Below are 13,502 nucleotides of genomic sequence, written 5' to 3'. Positions count from 1 at the left end.
TCATTTCCTTTTCTTTGGGTGTCTATCCAATAGTGGGATTGATGGAACATATGGTAGTTCTATCTGTAGTTTTTTGAGAGAGCTTCATATTGTTTTTCATAATGGCTGTACTAATTTACATTCACACAAACAATGTATAACAGTTCCCCTTTCTTTGCATCCTCACCAGCATTTGTTATTTTCTGCCTTTTTGATAATAGCCATTCTAACTGAGGTGAGATGATATCTCACTGTGGTTTTGAATTGCATTTCTCTGATGATTAGTGATGATATTGAGCATTTATTCATATCCTTGTAGGTCATTTATATGTCTTTTTTTGAGAAATGTCTATTCAGCTCATTTGCCCATTTTTAAGATTATTTGTTTAAGATTTTTCAGATTATTTGTTTTTTCACTATTGAGTTGTTTGAGTTCCTTGTATATTCTGGATATTATCCCATTTTGGATGCATAGTCTGCAAATATTTTCTCCCATTTTGCAAGTTATCTCTTTGCTCTAATGATTGTTTCATTTGCTATGCAGAAGACTTTTAGTTTGATATAATCCCATTTGTCTATTTTTGCTTTTGTTGCCTGTGCTTTTGAGGTATTATTTATAAAAACCTTTGCTCACTCCTATGTCCTGAAGCGTTTCCCCTGTGTTTTCTTCTTGTACTTTTACAGTTTAAGGTCTTACATTTAAGTGTTGAATCCATTTTGAGTTGACTTCTGTATATGGTGAGAGATAGGGATCTAGTTTCATTCCTCTGCAAATGGATCTCCAGTTTTCTCACACCATTTATTGAAGAGACTGTCCATTCTCCAATGTATGTTCTTAGCTCCTTTGTCAAAAATCGGTTGCCTGTAGGTACATAGATTTATTTATGGGTTCTCTATTCTGTTCTATCAGTCTATGTGTCTGTTTTTATGCCAGTCCCATGCTGTTTTGATTACTATAGCTTTGTAGTATATTTTGAAGACAGGGAGTGTGATGCCTCCCATTTTGTTCTTTTTGCTCAGAATTGCTTTTGCTATTTGAGGTCTTTTGTTGTCCCATATAAGTTTTTGAATTGCTTTTTTCATTTTTCTGTGAAGTATGTCATTGGTTGTTTGATGGTGATCGCATTGAATCTATAGATCACATGGGTAGCATTGTCATTTTGATAATACTTATTCTTCCAATCCATGAACATGGAATATCTCTTCATTCTTCAGTATCTTCTTTAATTTCGTTAGTCAATGTCTTATAGATTCCCTCATAGAGATCTTTCACCTCCTTGGTTAAATTTATTCCTGGCTATTTTAATTATTTGTGTATGTATGTGTGTATGTATGTATGTATGTGTGTATTGATTGATTGTTGCTATTGTACATGGAATTGCTTTCTCAGTTTCTTTTTCTGCTAGTTTGTTGTTGGTATATAGATACGCTACTGATTTTTGTATGCTGATTTTGTATTCTGCAGCTTTACCAAATTTGTTTATTAGGTCTACAAGTTTTTCAGTACAGTCTTCAGATTTCTCTATAAATAAAATCATATCATCTCCAAACATGGACAATTTGACTTTCTCCTTTCCAATTTGGATGCCCTTTATTTCTTTCTCTTGCCTAATTGTTCTGGCTAGGACTTCCAGCACTATGCTGAATATAAGTGGTGAGAGTGGGCATCCTTTTCCTGTTCTGGTTCTTAGGGGAAAAGGTGAAAGATTTTCAGTATGATGTTAGCTGTGTGTAGAGTATGCATAAAGCAAATGCCCTTCACAGGACCTGGTTTTCCAAAGCCTTGCAGTTTCATATATTGACCTTGCAAAGGACAGGAAACTTTCTCCAGGCTATAGTCACTGTTGTAAGATAAAGAATTGTAACACAGCAAGGTTGCTGATTCAAGGACAGACAGGTTACTGATTGATATGTAAAGATACTGGGAAATTGCTGTAAGAAGAGAACATTTGCTAAAATCAGGCTTTTGTTAGTGAATCAACTTAATTGCATTATAGAATGTCACCTTCCTTGTCTTACTGAATGTTACCAGCTTCTATTGTTAAACTTGTTAAACTGTACTTAGAAAAAACCCCACCTATGTTCTCTTCCTGTAACTTCTTGGTCTGGAGAATAAAAGTGGGAAGAGAACCCCAATTTGTGGTTAATTTCCCAAATGGAAGGAATGCCTCTCTCGAGGGTTTCAGGAGATTAACCCCTTTTTGGGGCTTCTCACTGCTCAGAAGAGATGGGCTTTGAGTAATCTTTGGCGGCTCCATCATCCTGGGGAAAAGGGATGACAAATCCATGGGAAGCGAAGCAACAGCTGTGGATTTATCATATATAGCCTTTATTCTATTAAAATACTTTCCTTCTAAACCTAATTTTTTGAGAGTTTTTATCATAAATGGATATAGAATTTTATCAAATGCTTTTTCTGCATCTATTGAAATGCTCATATGTTTTTTTCTTTAGTTCTGTTGATGTGATATATCATTTATTGATTTGCATATTTTGAACCACCCTCCCATTCCTGGGATAAATAGCAGTTGAGCATGGCGTATAATCTTTTTGATGTGCTGTTGGATTCAGTTTGCTAGTGTTTTAGTGAGGATTTTTGCATCTATGTTCATCAAAGATATTGGTCTATATTTTTATTTTTTCACTGTTTTCTGGCTTGGTTTTGGCATCAGGGTAATGCTTGCCTCATAGTATGAGTATAGAAGAATTCTATCCACTTCAGTTTTTTGAAATAGTTTTAAAAGTATTGGGATTAATTCTTCTTTAAGAATTCAGCAGTAAAGCCATCTGGTCCTGGCCTTTTCTTCACTGGGAGATTTTTTATTAATGATTCAATCTCATTACTTGTTACTGGTCTATTCAGGTTTTCTGTTTCTTCTTGTTTCAGTCATGGTAGGTAATATGTGTCCAGTAATTTATCCATTTCCTCTAGGTTTTCAAATTTATTGGCATATAACTGTTCATAATAGTTACTAGTGATCCTTTGTATTTGGTGGTATCAGCTGTAATGTCTGCTTTTGTATTTCTCATTTTATTTATTTGAGTCTTTTTCTTCTTTTTTTCTTAGTCTAGTTAATGGCTTGTTGATTTTGTTTATCTTTTCAAAATACCAACTTATTGTTTGATGGATTTCTTGTGTTGTATTTTTAGTCTCAATTTCATTTATTTGTGCTCTGATTTGTATTATTTATTTTCTTTTACTTATTTTAAGTTCGCTTTTTTCTTGCTTTTCTAATTCCTTGAGGTGCACTGTTAGGTTGTTTATTTGAAATCTTTCTTTCTTTCTTTTCTTTTTGATGTAGGCATTTGTTGTTATAAATTTTCCTCTTAGTACTGCCTTGGTTGTATCCCATAGGTTTTGGAATGTTGTGTTTCTGTCTTCATTTGTTTTAAGAGATTGTTTCATTTTTTTCTTAATCTCTTCTTTGACCCATTGATCATTCAAGAGCATGTTGCTCAATTTCTGTGTATTTTGTAGTTTCAAAAGTTCCTGTCATTATTCATTTCTATTTTATTATATTATGGTAAGAAAAAATACATAGTATGATTTCAATCTTTTTGAACTTATTGAGACTTATTTTGTGGCCTAACATATGGTCAATCCTGGAGAATGTTGATATGCTGATGAAAAAAATATGTATTCTGTAGCTGTTGGATGGAATGCTCTGTATATGTTTGTTAGGTTCATCTGGTCTATGGTGCCATTTAAATCCAATGTTTCTTTGTTGATTTTTTATCTTGATAATCTGTACAATGCTGACAACAGGTATTAATGTCCCCAACTATTACTGTGTTGCTGTCTATGTCTTACTTTAGATCCAATATTTGCTTTATATATCTAGGTCTTTGGTGTTAAGTGCATATATATTTATAATTGTTATATCCTCTTGCAGTTTTGATCCCTTTATGATTATATGATGCCCTTCCTCTTCTTCTAGTACATATTTTGATTTAAAGTCTATTTTGTCTAATATAAGTATAGCTACTCTTGCTCAGTTGTGTTTTACATTAGTGTGGAATATCTTTTTCCATCCCTTTACGCTTAGTCTATGTGAGTCTTTGTAGGTAAGGTGTGTTTTTTGTAGGCAAAATACAAACGTGTCACTTTTTAAATTCATTCAGCATGTCTATGCTTTTTAATTTGAGTATTTAATTCATTCACATTCAAAATTATTATTGATATGTGAGGTCTTCTGTCATTTTGTTGGTTTTTTTCTGATTGTTTTACACATACTTTCTTCCTCTCTTCCTCTCTTATTGTTTATCCTTGAGGTTTGATGGTTTTATGTATCAATAAGGTTTGACTGCTTTCTCTTTCTAATTTCTATATCTACTTTACCAGTCAGTTTTATATTTTGGGGTGTTTTCATGATGGTTTTCATAATTCTTTCTCTTCTAGATGTAAGACCCCCTAAGCATTTCTTGTAAAGCCAGTCTGTTGGTGATAAATTCCCTTAATTTTTGCTTTTCTGAAAAATACTTTATTTCTCTTTTATGTCTAAAGGATAGCTTTCCTGAGTAAAATATTCCTTGCTGGCAGTATTTTTTCTTTCAGTTCTTTGAATATATCATCCCATTCTTTCCTGGCCTGGAGAGTTTCTGCTGAGAATTCTTCTGGTAGACTAATTAGGACTCCATTATAAGTGACTTGATGCTTTTTTCTTGCTGTTTGTAGATTATTTCTTTGCCTTTAACTTTTGACATTTTGACTACAGTGTCTTAGAGAGGACCTTTTGGGGTTGAATCTATTTGGAGATCTTTGAGCATTCCAAATTGGGTAATTTGTATCTTTCACAAGATTAGGGAAGTTTTCAGCTATTATTTCATTAAATAGGTTTCAATACTTTTTTTGTTTTTCTGCCTTCTACAATGCCCATAATTTGAGTATTTGTTTGCTTAGTAGTATCCCATACATCTTGTAGGCTTTATTCATTCTTTTTTATTCTTTAAAAAACTTCTTTTGTCTTTCTGGTTTATTTCAGAGCAGCTGTATTCAAGATCAGAAATTCATTCTTCTGCTTGGTCTAGGCTGTTATCAAGACTCTCAGATGTATTTTTTATTTCATTCAATCAATTTTTCAGTTCCAAGATTTCTGGATTTTTTTATATCTATCTCTGCTAAATTTCTCATTCAGATCATGAATTGTTTTTCCAATTTCTTCAAGTTGTTTGTCTATATTCTCTTGTAGCTCAGTGAGTTTCTTTAAGATTATTAATTTGAATTCCTTTTCTGGCAAGTTGGCAATTTTTGGTTCTTTGGGATTGGTTACTGGAGGATTATTGTGTTTCTTTGGTGGTGTCATGTTTCCTAGGTTTTTTTTCATGTTTCTTGTTTCCCTGCATTGATAATTGTGCATCTGGTGGAACAGTCACCTCTTTGAGTTTTGTAGAGTGGCTTGCATAGTGAAAGACTTTTACCTGCAAATGCATCCTTAGGTGTCAACTGAGTAGAGTACAGTGGCTTTCTTCTGGATGGGTGCAGTAGTGTAGACTCTGTGCAGTTTCTTCAGATATTATATTATCCACTTTTGCTATGTCTATGAGTACCTCAGTGGCCTAAGTTTGGGAGGTTTATGATGGCAATGGCACAGTTATGCCAGGGGTGGCTCACTGGGTTGGTTCTCAGCCTCTGTGTGTGTGTGTGTGTGTGTGTGTGTGTGTATTCTCTGTAGGTCAGTCATCTCAGGAGCTGGCTTACTGAGGATGGGTCTGCTGGTCTGATTCTTAGGCTGGGGGTATGGGCATGTGTTATTTCAGGTCCTCTGGGACTGGTTTTCCAGTGGCAGGGTCACTATGCTGATTCTGACTGGGGGCAGGCCCACTAGGGGTACATCAGGCAAGTTGTTTCTCAATTGGATTCTCTGTAGGTCAGTCATCTCAGGAGCTGGCTTACTGAGGATGGGTCTGCTGGTCTGATTCTTAGGCTGGGGGTATGGGCATGTGTTATTTCAGGTCCTCTGGGACTGGTTTTCCAGTGGCAGGGTCACTATGCTGATTCTGACTGGGGGCAGGCCCACTAGGGGTACATCAGGCAAGTTGTTTCTCAATTGGATGCATGTTCATGTGATGACTCAAAGACTCAGGGGCATGACAGCTGGACTCTTGCTCTGAGCTGAGGGCATGGGCATGCATTGGCTCAGCTAGCTGGCTGTGGGTTTTCCAGGGGCCAATCTACTATACCACTTCTCAGGGCTAGGTGCTTCCCTTGATGGTTCAGTTCAGGAGTGGTCTGCCAAGGGCAGCACTGCTAAGCTGCTTCTTGGGTGATGGGTGAGGTCACCAGGTAGGGATGTAGAAAGAGTGGTCTCGCCAGCCATTTTTCAGGCAGTGGGCAAGACCTTGAGGCAGGGCTGCAAAGAGGGAACCCAGACAGCCACTTGTCTGGTGGTGGGTGAGGTCAGGAAGTAAGCCTGCAGGGAGGGGTATCAATCAACCACTTCTCAGGTACTGGGTGAGTCTGCTAGGCAGGACTGTTGAGGGCAAAATCACCTGGCCACTTCAGGAGGGCACAGATGTGCTTTAGTTACACCAGCTCAAAGGTATGTTTGTTAGGGTAGAAACCTGTGAGCTATTTGGGGGGGTTGGAGGCTCAGGCTCACAGAACTCAGCCAACTTGCCTTTGAGGGGGAGGGGGAAGAAGAGGAAGCGGGCAGTCCACAAGAGATCGGTTTGCCTTTCTGATCTCTGGAAGGGGTCATGGGGGCATGTCAGTTTAGCAGGCCTGGGGTTGTCTTCCCAGATGTGCAGTTACAGCTGTTCCTGGGCCCAGGTTTCTAGCCACTGGGATGAGGGTGTTGTAGCGTCCCCTGTGAGTGCACTGGGATGACAGCAGAGTCTTAAGGCTGGGGAAGTGCAATGGCTCCTGGCCCCCAGGGCAGAGCATGATTCTGCAGTGGCTCTAGCTTCAAAATGGTACTGTACTGCATTGGTTTGGGTCACAGGGTAGGGGATGGGTGTGAACTGTGTGTGCTCCTCTTCTAGAGAAATGCAGTGCACATATTCTAGGCAGCTCCCCACAGTAGGCTCTGGGCTTCCAAAGGCTGTGGAATCCTTCTGCAGTAGAAACTGCAGGCCTCTGTGGTGAGGATGGGAGTTGGTATGAGCCCTCTTTCCACCTTTTTCCCACAAGAGAAAGTCCTTCCTGTGCCAATCTTGGTGGCTGAGACTTGGCGACTGAGGCCGTATGCTTCTCTCTCCTTTCCATGCTGCTATTGCGGGCTTTCACACTCCCCAGAGATCTCACCAGTCTCCTGTTGCATTCCTGCACTTTTTCCCAGATGCTCTTGTCAATATTTACCTGTCTGTTAGTTGTTCAGGTCCTTTTCTGTGGGAGGGACACACCCCATGCATATCTAGTCAGCCATCTTGCCCACGTCTCTCTTACTTGAGTCCCTAAGAGTATTGTGGGTTTTATTTTTTCAACATTCTCTTTATTCTGAAAACATTATGGTATTAAATAAAGTCCAAGAGGCATTGGGCTGCTCCTTGTTTGGTCTTCAGCACTTTAGGTGAGGCAGAACTGAGCCCCCAGGAATGTGAGAACATCATCTCAAAAAGCTAGTAGCAGCTACTACATGAAGATCAAAGGCTCAACTTGAATCCTGGGCATATGCATGGATGTGTAGTAGGGCATTGGCTGTGGCTCTTGGAGAAGAACAAGGGTGGAAACAAACTGCTTTGAGACAGCCTGGCATCAGAAGGGTCTGATGGAAGAAAGTGGAGAAGGTAAAAGATAGGCATCATCCTCTTCTTTCTACTCCTCTGTAGGTGCAGAGGTACATGACCCCAGCAAGGGGCCAAAGCAGGTACCAGCTACTTGGATCCCATAAGGCAGAAGCCATACCATTCCAGAGGTGGCCACTGGCACTGTCACAGAGAGGAATGCTAGCCATAAGAATGGAGAGGAACTGTTCGAATTTCTGTGAAGCCTATTTCTCTGACTCCAGTATTTCCTCATGATTAGGCTTCTCCAGGTTTTCATAATGATGACCTTGTTAGTTATGAGTGAGAAGCCAAAGACTTGAAATCAATAGTGCCTTGCAACTATAACTTCTAGTTCTATGTTCATGCCAACAGCATCTGCCCCCAGCTTCTGCAGCAGACAAGACTCTGCCACTGTCTCAAACTTGGGGTCTGCCACCATCATCTATGTGCCTTCCTATAGCTCTCCCTTGCTGCTTCCCCATTTGCTTCCAGGTACTGATAGCCTTCTGCCTCATATTCCAGTCATAGGCATCAGACATGACAGGAAAACAAATTCCAAACCGTTAATAATTGGACCCTTTCAGAGGGTTCTGACCACAGAAACCAGGTAGGTTGATGTGATCCTGGATCAGCATGATATCTCCCACCTCACATTTGGGGTTGAGCCCTCCAGCTGCATTGGTGACCAGCAGGGTGTCCACACCCAGAAGCTGGAAAATCTTCACACGACCTGTCACATTGCGGAGTTGGTATCCTTCGTACAAGTAGAACCTGCCCTGCATCATCACACAGTCTCTGCCATTCAGGAACTCAAACACCAGTTGACCAGCATGACTTGACACTGTACATCAGAAAAAGTTGGGTATTTCACTGTAGTCCAAAATCTGGGCCTGGGTTAATTAATCAATCAGATCTCCTAATCTAGAACCACAGATGACTGCCACTTGAGGTTGGTTCTTGGTGTGAGACAGAAGCCATTCTGCAGTGTTCTGATAATCTCCACATGTGAATTTGTTCTCCATGGTCCGACCAACATCCTTTTGATGAGCCTGCTCTTTTCTGCTGCGATCCATTCCAATGAGCTGAGCTGCTGTCGCTGGGTCTGGTCGGCACAGGTTGAACACCTAAGAGTTTTGAAGTCTTACTTCTTCAGCTTCAAGGAAGGAGTGCTCTGTCTTTTTAAGCTTAGGCTGCACAAATAAATCATTCTAGCCAGAGAATATCCTCCTCCCCTCAGCTCTGCCACCTTCCAGTATGAGTCCTGAAAAAGCAACATATCAAACTCTTATTTAATCCACCCATAGGATCTGGGAAATACATTTCTTCCAGTGCTGCACCATTACTCTTTTAGTGTTTCCTGTTCTTCAACCACATGGACTTTATTCATTCAAAAAGTTGGGTGAAGTAAGAGGTTAACTAAAAGTGTAATCATAATGTGTGGTGATTCATGTGGACCACACTGCCTCCCATTGCCCCAAGACATAGTATCTTGTCTTTAGTTTTTCAGCATTTATTTCCAATATCCATTTATGAATTTTATGCTGCATTATAAAGATAGTCACATATATACACCTGATATCTGAAATTTCTACCCAGATCGTCTTTAACAGCTTAGCCTCAAAGGAGGAAACTAAGTACTTGCTTTCCCTACAGCCATGCCTTTTTTTTTTTTAATGTATTAGAAAAGTTGCATATTGTACCAAATCTACAGGCAGCTCTTTGATATTCTGTTCAAGGAGAGCATTGTAACCCCGGCAATATCCAAAGGCTGTTTGATGGGGACACATACTAACTGCAGGCAGAAGCACCTCTTTTCCATACTTTAACAGGACTCTAGATTAAACTCAGTTCTGCAAAGTAGAATCTTCCCCTTTCCCAGACACACTAGGGCTACCAGTGGTTCACCAGGTTTCTCAGCTCTCCCCTCCACCACCCCCAAATCCAGCTGAAGTTCAATCGTTAATCCCTACCTACATCACAGAATCCAGAAAGTTAGTATCCAAAATTCTAAGGATAACATACCATGATCCTACACACAAGGACAATGAGCTGTGGATGATTTAGTCAAATGTGCCAGCTTCTGTGATGAGGTAACTTTCCTTCTCTCATCAGTCCCACATGGAACTTAGAAATTTGGTTCAATATTGAGGAGACTTGGATTGGAGTATCAATATCACACTAGCTGTGTGAATATTAGTTGTGGGTAAATCTCTTAACATTCCTGTATTACTGTATGTCATCAAGTCTAAAACGGAGTATTAAAATATGGAAATATATGCATGTTAAGAGTGATGAAATAATGGTAGGTAAGCTGAATGCTATAGGAGATAAACCTTCAAATCTCAGTAGCATAACACAGTAGATCATTTCTTGTTCATATAATTCAGTGATTTAGCAATGCATGGTCCAGGCTCTTTCAGTGGTGTAGTTCCACCCTCATCCAGAACCTCAGACTCTTCCCCATTAAGCTATAGCATGTATAATTTCTTCTCACCTTCTGTTTGGCCAGAACTCGTCATGTGACCGTGCCTAATTTCAAGGGAGTCTGGGAAATGTTTTCTCGCTGTGTTCTCTGGAGAAAAAGGAAAGTGTTTTGGTGAACACTTAGTGATCGCCACCACAATTAGGCATCCTGTTTATTAGATACCCAATTTATTCTTTCTCCATCATAGAGAAGAATACCCTTCAACCTCTGCCACAAGAGAGACAACCTAAAGTCCTATTGTGACCCTGAGCACAGCTCGAAGTCCAGGATCTCAGGGTAATGGGAAGCCCTCCCTATCAGTCTCATCTTTTTTGAATTAAGGCACATGACAACCAGTGCTGCAGAGACACTGGCTTCAATTTCTATGTGAAACACACAGATATTGTCCTTAAGAAGACTCAGAAGTTCCTCAAAAGAGCAGAGACACTAGAAAGAGGCTTGGAGTCCTGGATATACAACCGGCAGCTCTAAATGATTTATCCATGAACATTCTCATGACCTCACCAACACATCCATGATGGTGAGGTCCTGGAATGTTAAGACAACATAATCAAAAATGAAAGTAAACAGGAGGTTGTCAAGTGACTTTATTGAGGTCACATGGTCAGATAAAACCTTCCAGACCCTTGCAATTCCTCGCATATCTCCTTTTAGTTTCCATCAAGCATTATCACTCATCCTCTTCAGTGATCTCCTAAAGACCCCGATTCTTCTTGCTCACAGACTAGACACCATGACAAATAGCAACAGGCTACAACCATACGTAATGTAAACATCCATGTGTGAATGTGTGTGTGCATGTGTTTCATTCCATGCTCTTAATAGGTTATCACTGTGATCATCTCTTGCGGCACCCTCTCTGTGTCTTCCTGCCCTCATAATGCACTGCAGGGTGTATCCACGTGTTGCTTCGTAATGTAAACATCCATGTGTGAATGTGTGTGTGCATGTGTTTCATTCCATGCTCTTAATAGGTTATCACTGTGATCATCTCTTGTGGCACCCTCTCTGTGTCTTCCTGCCCTCATAATGCACTGCAGGGTGTATCCACGTGTTGCTTTGTCCAGCCCCTGGCAAAGCAACAGGGCCTATTCACACAGGCATTTCATAAGGAAGGGTCAGCAGTGTCTCAGAGGGCTCTCCTATCTTCCCAGAAACAGAAGACTGGGAATGTTCTAGTCCTACTTCTACTTCCCATGTGTTGTCTGACTTTGAGAAATTTCCTTTCCTTCTCTGAGCCTTGATTTTTGTTTTGTTTTTTGCTTGAAAAATGAGAAAATTGGACACAATCAATTTGAAAAAAATTTTTTTTTTTCTTTTTTTTGTCTTTTTTCGTGATCGGCAACAGATTGCAACCCTCAGTGTCGCACCCGTACCAGACCGGGACCGGCAACGGAATCGCAACCCTCGGTGTTGCCTCCACACCTCGCTCAGCCAGTGAGAGGGAACCGGTCTGTATGTGGGATCCAAACCCTCGGCGGGAGTGCTGCCGCGCTTCCCAAGCGGTGCACTGTAGCAGTGCGCCACCGGGCCGACCCTGAAAATATTTTTCAATTGGAATATACCATGACCTTATAATTAGGTTCAGCTGACCCATTAAAAATGGGTTGGCTAATTGTTTTTCTTTCTTCATAACTTTTACTCTTGGAATCTAGAAGCCTCTTTCCTAGATCTTGTAGGTTTCAGTTTCCACCTCTAATTACATATTCACACCATCTTACATGATTCTCTCTGATTACCACTCCTAACACACTCATATACACGGGCAGATGTGCACACACACACCCAATCACACTCACACTCACTGTTCTCTCTAGAACAGTTAGCTAAGCTGACTTATGTTTTCTTACAAAACAATCTGAACCTCCATAGAAAAGAAGAAACATTTTATTAAGTGTCTATTATATAATAGGCACTTTGCATTTACACCATTTAATCCTTACAATTTTCTTTTTTTTTTTTTTTTAATTTTTATTTTGTCAATATACACTGTATATGATTATTATGGCCCATCACCGACACCTCCCTCCCTCCTTCTTTTGCAATATATTTCAGGTTTTTTGATTGTTTGTTTTTTATTTTTATTTATTTATTGTTTTTTAAATTTAACTTCCTAATATGCATTGTAGTTGATTTTCATGCCTCTTTACCCGTTCCCCTTCCCTCCCTTCTCTCCCCCCCACATCATATCTGTTCACTTGACCTGCAAAGTTCAAGGAATTTTTGTGATTGTTGTGTCTTCTTCCCCCTCCCCTTTATTTGTTTGTGTGTTTATTTATTTATTTTTAGCTCCTACAAACAGATGAGAACATGTGGTATTTCTCTTTCTGTGCCTGACTTGTTTCACTTAATATAATTTTCTCTAAGTCCATCCATGTTCTTGTGAATGGCAGTATTTCATTATTTTTTATAGCAGAGTAGTATTCCATTGTGTAGATGTACCACAGTTTCCATATCCACTCATCTGATGATGGACATCTGGGCTGTTTCCAACTCTTGGCTATTGTAAATAGTGCTGCAATAAACATTGGAGTACAGGTATATCTTCAGCATGATGATTTCCATTCATCTGGGTATATTCCCAGCAGTAGAAGAGCTGGGTCATATGGTAGATCTATCTGTAATTGTTTCAGGAAACTCTATAACATTTTCCATAGAGGCTGCACCATTTTGCAGGTGGTATAGTGGTTAGCATAGCTGCTTTCGTTATAATTTTCAAAGCTAGGTCTTATTATTTGCCTTCCGACATAAGAGGATATTGGTGCTCAAAAAAAATTGTTTTAACTTTTTGTTAGCATCAATTATAGGTAGAAATGGGATTCAACCCCGGGTTTATCTGATCTCATAGCCCTGCTGTCTTTTGACAGTTTGTTTATTTTAGAATAGTTTTGGGATCTCTCCCTCACTGGGTCACAGAATGCATATTGACACAAAGAAAATTATCTTTCAAAAACACTTAGGTTATCCTTGTTTCTTTTTCAGTTCATATCATCTTTTAATCCCAAAGGCACAGCAGCTGCATTGTGGGCCCTTGTGAGAGTAAACCAGGGAGAATTAGAATACATTATTTGTCAGGCTCGATGGTATCGGTGAGAGAACAAATAAGAGGTTGCTTTATAAGCCTGATTGCCACATAGTTTTCTGTTGGCTAGTGCTGTGGAAACAGAACTGGGCAGGTGGAACTTCTCTTATTGGATGTATTATCATAGATTTGATGAGTGAAAGAATATGGCTTATATGAAAATATTGCTTAGTAATAGGACGGTTTTACTGTTTTCACTGGGAAGGGGAAAGTGCAGCAGTAGAAAATATTAGAGAATATGAATTAAAGTTC

At 39.6% G+C, this 13,502-nt stretch overlaps 1 pseudogene; it reads right to left on the bottom strand.

The window, feature by feature from the left end:
- Positions 1-7,718: 7,718 nt before the first annotated feature.
- LOC103604166 lies at positions 7,719-8,711 on the bottom strand (annotated as a pseudogene).
- Positions 8,712-13,502: the final 4,791 nt, after the last annotated feature.

Source organism: Galeopterus variegatus, unplaced genomic scaffold (assembly GCF_000696425.1).
Source record: "Galeopterus variegatus unplaced genomic scaffold, G_variegatus-3.0.2 Scaffold5015, whole genome shotgun sequence".
In the NCBI taxonomy this organism is placed as follows: domain Eukaryota; kingdom Metazoa; phylum Chordata; class Mammalia; order Dermoptera; family Cynocephalidae; genus Galeopterus; species Galeopterus variegatus.
Note: the sequence above shows the minus strand (reverse complement) of the source record. Positions and strands in the feature narration are given on the sequence as shown.